Source organism: Nicotiana attenuata, unplaced genomic scaffold (genome assembly GCF_001879085.1).
Source record: "Nicotiana attenuata strain UT unplaced genomic scaffold, NIATTr2, whole genome shotgun sequence".
NCBI lineage: Eukaryota > Viridiplantae > Streptophyta > Magnoliopsida > Solanales > Solanaceae > Nicotiana > Nicotiana attenuata.
In genome coordinates, this window is record NW_017672647.1 from 100,614 (window position 1) to 111,053 (window position 10,440).

Here is a 10,440-nt window from a genome sequence, read left to right on the forward strand (position 1 = left end):
GTCGTGAGGGTTTTCACAAGAGAGGGCCCTCTTAAGTTTACGGTGCTCTTGAAGAGGACGTCTCCTGTTCATTACGGCACTAGCATTTGAACAAAATCAATTCATCGCTCAAATAAGAAACGAGATAGAAATAAAAGGACTTTACTTTATTCCTTGAATTTTCAAAAATACATAAGCATTCGTTATGCTAAAAAGAAATAGCAATTACTTGTGGCTAACTCGTACAACGTGTTTCTACGGTGCTGGATACGTAGTCCCCAGTCCCGATGATACAACTATGCTTTTGGATTTGGTTTCCAGTCGAAGCGGTAGTCGTTGTTACTGTATCCTCATATCATTATCCCCCCCCCCCTTCGTGTTCGAATGCGAAGAATGCGTTGGAAGTTTACACCTTTGAGGTTTCCACTAGTGAATTGTTAGATAATCTTTAGTTTGGTAACAAACATCACTTCCCCTTAGGAATTTATGCTATCAAGCCAAAGATTATCTAACAATCCCCCAGTGGTTTGTACTTGTGAACGGTCGGGTAATCATTGTTCGATAGCAAACTTAACTTCCTGGTAGGAACTTTTCTATCGAGCAAAAGACTATTTAACCACCCTGGAGGGGTTCTTCGCTTGTGTGCCTTGTCATTAAAAGGTCTTATTACTTTCGTTGAAACTTCCTTCGTAGTATGCTTTTCGTTGCTACCTCGTTAAAAACCTTGCCAGAAAAACCCAATTGGGACAAAAACTAGACAAAAGGAAAAAGAGTGCAGCACATACTTTCAGTACAGGTGATGTTCATCAGCAATAGTATCTCTTGAGGTGCGCCGCGTTCTAGTTGCTTTGCAACTTTTCTCCATCTTGATTCTCCAACTCGTATGATCCTTTCTCGGTGACAGTTGAAACCCGGTAGGGGCCTTCCCATGTTGGACCTAGCTTCCTTGCATTAAGTTCCCGGGTGTTTTGAGTCACTTTCCTTAAAACCATGTTTTCCACTTTTAAATAACGTAGGTTGGCTCTTCGATTGTAATATCTTTCTGTTCTCTGCTTTTGAGCTGCCACCCTTATATGCGCCAAGTCCCTATGTTCATCAAGCAGCTCCAAATTGACCGACATTGCTTCATTTTGTTTGTTTATTCATTCGCCCGGAAGTATCTCAATGTAGGCTCCCCTACATCCACCGGGACCAAGGCTTCTGCTCCGTACACAAGGGAGAAAGGAGTCTCTCACGTGCTGGATTTGGTCGTTGTTCGATACACCCATAATACACCTAGCAGTTCCTCAAGCCATTTGCCTTTAGCTGCTTCCAATCTCTTTTTGAGATTTTGTATATTCACTTTGTTCCTTGATTCTGCTTGACCATTTGCTCTCGGATGATAGCGTGAAGATGTGATCCTTTTAATTTTCAAGTCTTAAAGGTTGTGACCTTTGCGCCTATCAATTGTGGCCCGTTGTCACAAGCTATCTCTTTTGGTATCCCAAATATGCAAATTATGTTCTCCCACAAGAAATCGACCACTTCACGTTCACCGATCTTCTAATAAGGATCTACTTCTACCCACTTAGAAAAATAGTCAGTTAAAATCAAAAGAAACCTTACCTTACCAAAGGTTGGCGGCAGTCGTCCGACAATATCCATTCCCAACTTCATGAATGGCCATGGAGACAAAGCTGAATTCAATGGTTCTGCTGGTTGACGTACCAATGGTGCGTTGCGTTGACATTTATCACATTTTTTAACAAAAGTTTTGGCGTCCTGTTCCATTTGGTGCCAATAGTATCCTGCCCTTACCGATTTTATTACTAAGGAATCTGCGCCCGAATGATTCCCACAGATTCCTTTGTGGAGGTCGCATAACATAATTAGCTTCTGAGGCTCCCAAACATCGGGCCAACGGGCCTTGGAAAGATTTCCTGTACAATGGACCTCTTTTGAAACTATACAGCGTTACTTTAACGCGCAATGCCTGGGATGCCTTGGGATCTTCAGGCAACTTTCCGTGCTCGAGGTAATCAATGATCTCATTCCTCCAGTCCCAGAATAAATTAGTCGCATTTACCTCATAGTAGCTATCTGCATCCAGAACCGAATGCATAAGCTGTACGACCGTACAGGAGTCCAATCGCTTTATTTCCGTAGACGAGCCAAGGTTAGCTAATGCGTCCGCTTCTGCATTTTCTTCCCTCAGGATATGCGTAATTGACCACTCCTAGAACCGAGGGAGCAGGCTTGTACCTTCACTACATATTGCTGCATGTGTTCCTCTTTGGCTTCGAAGATCCCGTAGACATGATTTACCACCAGCTGGGAGTCGCATTTGATTTCAATGACCTCAGAATCTAGTCCTTGTACCAATTCGAGCCCTGCAATCAATGCTTCACACTCCGCTTCATTGTTAGTAAGAGGAACCATTCTTGTGGCCTGCCTTAGGGTTTCTCCCGAAAGCTTGGTTAATACTATGCCGAGCCCGAACCCTTTTATGTTGGAAGCGCCGCCCATAAATAGGGTCAAAACTCCTGATGTCGATTCTGACACAATCACTGCTTCTTTGGATGCCAATGGTAACAATCCCAGATTGAAATCGGCCACAAAGTCGGCCAAAACTTGTGACTTAATCCCAGTCCTAGGTTTATATTCTATGTCAAATTCACTCATTTCTATGGCCCACTTGGCCAGCCTACCCGAAAGTTCGGGTTTATGAACGATATTCCATAAGGGAAAGGTGGTCACCACAGCTATCGGGTGACATTGGAAGTAAGGCCTTAGCTTTCGAGCGACGACTACGAGGGCTAAGGCCAATTTCTCTAGATGCGGGAGGTGAGTTTCTACTCCCATTAAAATTATACTAACGTAATAAATTTTAGCTTGCGTACCTTCATCCTCACGGATCAAAACAACACTTACCGCTACCTCCGAAACTGCAAGGTAGATTAATAGTTTTTTGCCTTCCTCCTACTTTGATAGTAATGGAGGACTTGACAAATACCTTTTCAAATCCCTCAAAGCCTACTGACATTTCGGGGTCCATTCGAAATTATTCTTCTTTTTGAGTAACGAGAAGAAATGATAGCATTTCTCTGAAGATCAGGCAATGAACCTGCTGAAAGCAGCCAATCGCCCTGTGAGCCTTTGCACCTCTTTTACACTTGATAGCTGGTCCGGGATGTCTTCGATGGCTTTGATTTTATCGGGGTTAACCTCAATCCCCCTTTGTGACACTAGGAATCCCAGGAATTTACCGAAGCTGGCCCCGAACGCACACTTCTTGGGGTTAAGCTTCACGTTATGCTTCCTTAGGATGTCAAAAGTTTCTTGCAAGCGTTTAAGATGATCATCTGCGTTCAAAGACTTAACAAGCATATCGTCTATATAAGCTTCCATGGTTTTTCCTATTTTTATTTCAAACATTTTGTTTACGAGCCACTGATAAGTGGCTCCAACGTTCTTTTGCCCGAAGGGCATCACATTATAGCAATATGTGCCGAAATTCGTTATGAATGAAGTTTTTCCTGATCCTCCAGGTTCATCTTGATTTGTTTATACCCGGAATAAGCATTGAGGAAACTCATTAACTCATGCCCGGCCGTTGCATCAATTATTTGATCAATGTTTGGCAATGCGAACGAGTCTTTAGGGCATGCCTTATTTAAGTCTTATAGTCTACGCACATGCGAAATTTATTATTCTTCTTTGGCACTACTACTAAGGTAGCTAGCCAGTCTGGATACTATACCTCTCGGATTGAACCGATATCAAATAGGCGAGTTACCTCTTCTCTGGCGAATTTGTTTCTAGCCTCAGCAATAGGACATGTTTTCTGTCTTACTGAAGGAATGCTGGGATCCAAGCTTAGCTTGTGTACGGCCACTTCCGGTGTGATACCTGTCATATCCGCATCAGACCACGCAAAACAATTGACATTAACTTTAAGAAATTCATAAATCCAGACATTAGTTCGGGGTGCAGTCCTGTCCCCAAGTGGAGTTTCCTCTCCTAGAATTTTCGAATAATGCGACTTGCTCAAGCTCTTTCGTTGTGGATTTTGTTGCATCCGTCTCTTCTCGTACCAGGAAATACCTTGGCACCTGATAAGATTCTAACGCCTCTTCCCTCTGGTTGACTTCGCTTGACTCGGGAGCAGGCACAGGTTACTATAATTGCTATGCCGCATGCTCCTTCCCTTGACTACTGGAGACCGAAATTGCATTATCTCGATTGTCGCCAGTTGGTCACCTCTTATTTGTTTAATTCCCTCGGGAGTTGTGAGTTTCAGCAACTGGTGATATGTCAATGGCACAGTCGTGCACCCATGGTCTTTCCTAGGATAATATTGTAGCCCATATCACCATCCACCACCTCGAAAAAGGTTGTCTTCATCACCCCTTCGGCATTCGTGGGCACCATGATCTCTCATCGGGTTGTCACACTTGCTAGGTTAAACCTAGCGAGGATTTTTGCGACCGAAATGATGCTTCCACTGAGCTTGTCTTGTTTCAATACCCTCCATTGTATAATATTGGCCAAACTCCCTAGATCAACCAGAACATGTTTGATTTTAAAATCTAATACATGTAACAAGATCACTAATGCATCATTGTGCGGTAGCAATAATCCATCTACGCCCTTCTCCGTGAAAGTGATGTCGTCTTCAATGACTTCCTAGAGCCTCTTGCTGTGAGTTACTGACACCTTCGTCTTTTTTGCTATCGAGAATGTAATCCCGTTAATCTTATTTCCCCCGAAAACCGTGTTGATCGTCAAGCACGGGGGATCTTCTCCTAATTTTGAGGTCTCCGTGTTATCACGATTGCGAATTTAATTGTTTTTAGCCCGATCGCTTAAAAATTCCCTCAGATGGCCATTTTTCAATAATGTCGCCACCTCTTCGCGCAGATGACAGCAGTCGTCGGTCCCGTGACCATTTGTCCCATGGTATTCGTACCACAAATTCGATCACTCTAGCTCGGATTGGATCTCAATGGCTTTGGGAACTGTGCTTCTTCCTCATAGCCAACACCAACTCTACTACATTGACGTTGAAGTTATATTCTGAAAGTCTAGGGTAGGAAGAATCTCGAGAACCTGACGTTTCCTTGTCCTGTAACAACTTGTTGTTCCGGCCGCAATCAGTTCTTCTATCAGTAGCAAACTTTTCCGCCGACCAGAAACCTCTTCCGCATCCTTCGGCCTGTTCATAAGGCAAAAACCGACTTCTCAAAGGCCGTCGATCTGTGACGAAATCGTCTTTTGATTTATCTTTATTCTTCTCATGTTCCCGACCCTTAACCGACGCCAGGAAATCGAGCTGATCATCCTCAATCTCTATCTTTGACTCGTACCGGTTGTGAACATCCGCCCAAGTTGTCTCTCGAAACTCAAGTAAGATTTCTTTCAACTTCCGAGAAGCATCGGAACTTCTCGGATTCTGACCCTTAGTGAATTCTTCGGCCACCCATTCATCCGGAATGGCCGGTAACAACATGATTTCCTTCTGGAACCCGGTTACGAATTCCCGAAGCAACTCGGACTCTTCTTGTGCAATCCTAAATATATCATCCTTTCGGTCCTGCACCTTTCTGGCCCCGACATGGGCTTTAATGAAAGAATCTGCGAGGATCTCGAAGGAGTCTATGGACTGTTCGAGCAAAAGCGAATACCACATCAAGGCTCCCTTCAGGAGAGTCTCTCTGAATTTCTTCAGCAAAACTGATTCAATCTCGTAGGGAGCTATATCATTCCTCTTCACCGTTGTATAAGTGGTGATATACTCTTGAGAATCTAAAGTCCCATCATATTTTCGCACGTCTGGCATTTTAAACCGTTTCGGGATCAATTCTAGTATTGCGCTTGGTTTGTACGACAATTGAGTTTACGTCTTTGAGTCCGAGCCTTTCAGCACTAGTGGTGCGCCCCGGAATTTGGTCCATGCGGGTGTTCACTTCCCTCATAAACCGTATGAGTTCATTATTGAAGGTATTGCTCTCATTATTGTGACCGGATCTGCTCCCCCCGGCCCCATCGAAGCTGAGCTCGCCCCTCAGAGTGTTATTGTCGAACCTCTGCGTTGTTTGATTTGCAGGAGCACTAGAAGGAATTGGACCTTGTCCATTCGCGTCATTGGAAGCACCCGATAATGCCTGCTGTAGCTCTATCATAACCTTATCCTGCCATGTAAGATGACCTAAAATGGCCTCTTGTTGCTCCTGCAAGACCTTTACCACTTCGATGACATGCTCTTCTTCAACATCATCAGGAGTCGCCTCTCGAACATGTCTCTGGTACTGCCTGCCATGGACCGGTGTGGCCTCATTCCCCTCACTGCGGGTATTACTGATTGAATCCTCGTTCTGAGGCTGATTTTCTTGGGCCTCGAGGTTATGTGTGTTGCTAACACCATTATCTGCTATTTTCTATGATTTTTTACTAAGAACAAATAATCAAACCCTTTAGTGAAATAGGCAAGGACCAACTTAATTACATAACTATTTAAGCCCCACGGTGGGAGCCAAACTGTTTACCCGTAAAAGGGTACAATTGAATTTTTACATGATTATAGACAAGTTAATTAATTTGATTCTAAAATAATAGATGAATTAGACAAAAATATAATACTTAGCCTTGAGATGGAGATAAAATAGCAGAAATAGTAATTCCGGGAGCAGGGAATCAGGGTACAATAGCAACGTATCAGTAAACAAAAAGATAAAATTATATTGAGCTTTGAATAGACTATAGCGTATGTTTGTGAGAAAATCCGTGTCCTTTACAATGATAATAGAGCTCACTATTTATAGATGCACCGAGGGAACAAGGTCCTAGGATCAAGCCCCTCTTTAATATGAATTATGAGGGTCATTCAAGAATTATAACGGCAGGCAGTGAATGTCATATTCCTTGTAACGGGCTGTGTACTTAATGCTGTAAATATTTTTCCTTAAATGCTACAGGGTGGCCATTTATTTCATCTTTATGATTATCATCCTCTCTGGCAACAAACAGAATTGTTGCCTTTAGATTCAACTATATTTTATCTTCACGTATCACTTCCCCATGCGATCATTTAATATAAATATATTTTACCTTATACAACTGTCACCTCCCCTTCAATACAAATTCTTCTACCATTCAATTAAAATTTCAACTTCAAAACCTTCCTAGAGGAGATCTTTCCATCACAGAGTACTTTGTGAAGAAGCACATATTTGTTGATTCTCTAGCAGAAAGCTTGTACGTTGTACAAAATGATGACATTCGTTCTTAATGGCCTTGATTTTTCACTTGGCATTTTTAACGTTGCATATAACATACACACTGGTCGATTACCCCTGAAGAACTGTTTGGACTCCTTTTTCAAGAAGAGGAACGCTTAACTGAAGAACTTCACTCTACCACAATTAATATTCAATTTGGCTCTGCTCATTCCTATGCCCTCTTAACACACAGTTCATTGTCTCTTCAACCCGCTCCACCTCTTAACACCAACCAAATATCTAGTCTTGGCTCGTGCCTACTCTCTAATTATTTTGACCACAATCCTCATAATTATGTTCAATCCATAATTATCCTCATATTCACTTTCCTCTTTATCTCGGCCAAATAATCGACAGTCCAAGCGTCGTGTCAATTACGTGAAAAAAATAATCATGATGCTCATAGGCAGATCTAGAATTCTAGTACATAAATGTACTATTAAAAAGGAGAAAAAAATGTATTAAGAGGGAATTGATCTCTATTCATCTTGGTAATTGATGTTCGGCCAAAAATACATATATTTACCCATTGTTACCTCACATTCTAGTACTTTTAATCGTCATTTGAGTATCAATTATATTACTTTGTGTTTAATATTATATTTTAACAGTTCAGGAATAAAGCAGTATGAAGATGAAGAAATTCGGAGCAAAATTGAATAAAACACGGAAGAAAAAGAAAGGGGAAAATATAATAAGACAAGGGGGGGGGGGGACACCCTTTGGTTTTGTCCCCCCGTAAAGACATCAATGAAGAAGTGGAAATCAAACAATTGAAACATTTGAACCAAGGAAAACACGTACTGCTTTGAGCGCCAGGACCAGCGCTTAGCGCTGGCCTGGACGTTGTGTTGTGGGATTTTTCCTTCTTCGTCCGGGACAATGTTATTTCGGTCCTACAGGGTTCCAACTCGTATATAAGGAGTCCTAAACCTAATTTGGAGGAGAGCTAACATAATTTGAAGGAGAATTCATGTGGAGGAACACACATCACGCTTGGAGGAGGCTTTCAACTAGTTTTCTTCTCTTCTCTTCTTTTAATTTCATAGTTCATTAGTTCTAGAGTTTTGGGGTACTACATGAACGTTGTAGTTTGAAGCTTGAATTGTTCTTATTATTTTATCATATTGGTTTATTTATTCAATCTTGAGCTTAATTATTTGATTGCTTGATCACCAATTGAATACTATCTACGAATCTAGGATTGAACTCGGGAGAGGGAACTCTAGATTGCATATAAGATTGAGTAGAGCAAGATCTTAACTCTGGGGGGGGGGGGGCGGATTTGCGGTTAGGATAGGAATATACCTAATCACCTTTCTTGGTTACTATATAGGTATTATTAATGCGTTCTTGTTAATTCTAATTCCATAGGAATATAGGCGTTAGATTAGCTTGAATAGGCAAGTTGTACTTCGGGAGAAGGCTACGAGCAATATTAACCCTGTCAACCAATAAAACAGATAAATTAATTAGACGATTTAAGTGGAAAGCTCAACGGGATTGTTAGCTAACCCATAGCTATAGAATATTCACTCACATTGAATTCGTCTCTATAATTTGCCAACTTGTTTTGTTTAATCTCGTAATTTGTTACTCTAGATTAATTTTAGTTAAATATTCATACGTTAGGATTCTCTTGAACAGATTAATTGTTGGGTTTAATTTAGTTGATAGTTAATCACAAGTCCCTGTGGGTAAGATATCTGGACTTACAATCCTATATTACTTGTCGACCACGTATACTTGCGTGTGCGTTTGGGAGCAACAAGTTTTTGGCGCCGTTGCCGAGGACTTAGAAATTAACTATTTTACTAGATTAGATTTTTGCTTTTTATCTATTCAAGTTTTTAATTTTCGTTTAGTGTAATAAGTATTTTTTTTACATGGCTTCTTTGAACGAAAAGTGGTGGGATAGTAAGTTTTCTTGTTTTTGTCATCCTTGTCCATATTGTAAAGGACCTCATTTGTGGCAATGTTGTAAAAATATTCCCAATACCGTATTGTGCACCATCTGAATCATGTACTATTTGTGATGGAAATTGGAATAATTGTCCTAAGTGTTGTTATCCTACTCCAATCCCATCTTATGTTGATTCTAATAATTCTTGTGAGTTTGAGAGGAGTAACGAATTGGATGATGTGGAACATGATGTTCGCATTATTGATATGCACATGAAATTATTAGAGGAATATGGAGGTTTCCGTGAGAAAATTACAAATGAGATACAACACTTTATTGAAAGAAGAGTTGAATTGGGACAAGAATCGACCAATTTAGCAGTTCTAATCATGATTTGGAGGCTCAATTGAGTGCAAAGGTTGATACCTGTAACGCCCAATAATTTGTTGATGAGTTATGTGAAGTTGAAAAAGATCTTCTAGGCCAAATTGAGGATCTAAAACGAGAATACCAGTCATTAGACCATGTTTTTGTTGATGATGCCGAGGTTGAGGGAGTATGTATTACTGAGGATGTCAAAAATAATGCAGTTTAGAGTTGGGGCGTGTTGGTCCTCAATCTACACATTTTTCTTCATTATGTTTGGATGAAGACATGGAGATCGAGCTTTTGAGAGATGTATAGATGAAGACCAAGAACCTTACATTCTAAAATTTGTCACACCAAGGAGACAAAACGACATCCCTCACTTAAAGGCCAAGAAGTGCAAGATGCGATATCTATTGCTTGGTTCTTTTATTTTACACCACCGTCCCAGGAACGTGACAGAAAAATTGATGCAAAATTAGGGGCACAATTATATGCTCAAAGTGGAAGAAAAAGTGGTGAAAGTGATGGTGTCGTGCCGCGACTATAAATAAGGCGCTTGTTGGGAGGCAACCCAATTCTATTTCTTTTCTTTTGTTTATTTTTTATTTTATTGTGTTATTTTTTTGTTTTGTAGTATTGTTTTTGTGTTTTGTAGGAGTAGGAGTAGGAGTCAAAGCCAATAGGCATGTGCAAAAGCGAGCAGGTGATTAAAACTAAGTGTGAGGTACCCGCACAAGGGATCATACCTGGGAGAAGTCTGAGTATCTCGTGAGCTGCTAATGCTTCGGCCTTTGGCCTACCAGGGAGTCTATTTTACCTTCTTGTTATTTACAGTGTGCATTGAGGACATTAAATAATTTTAAGTGTGGGGTGAGGAGATTGCCTGGGTGATTTTCTGTGCTATCTTAGCTTAGTTGTGGTACTCGTTCTTAG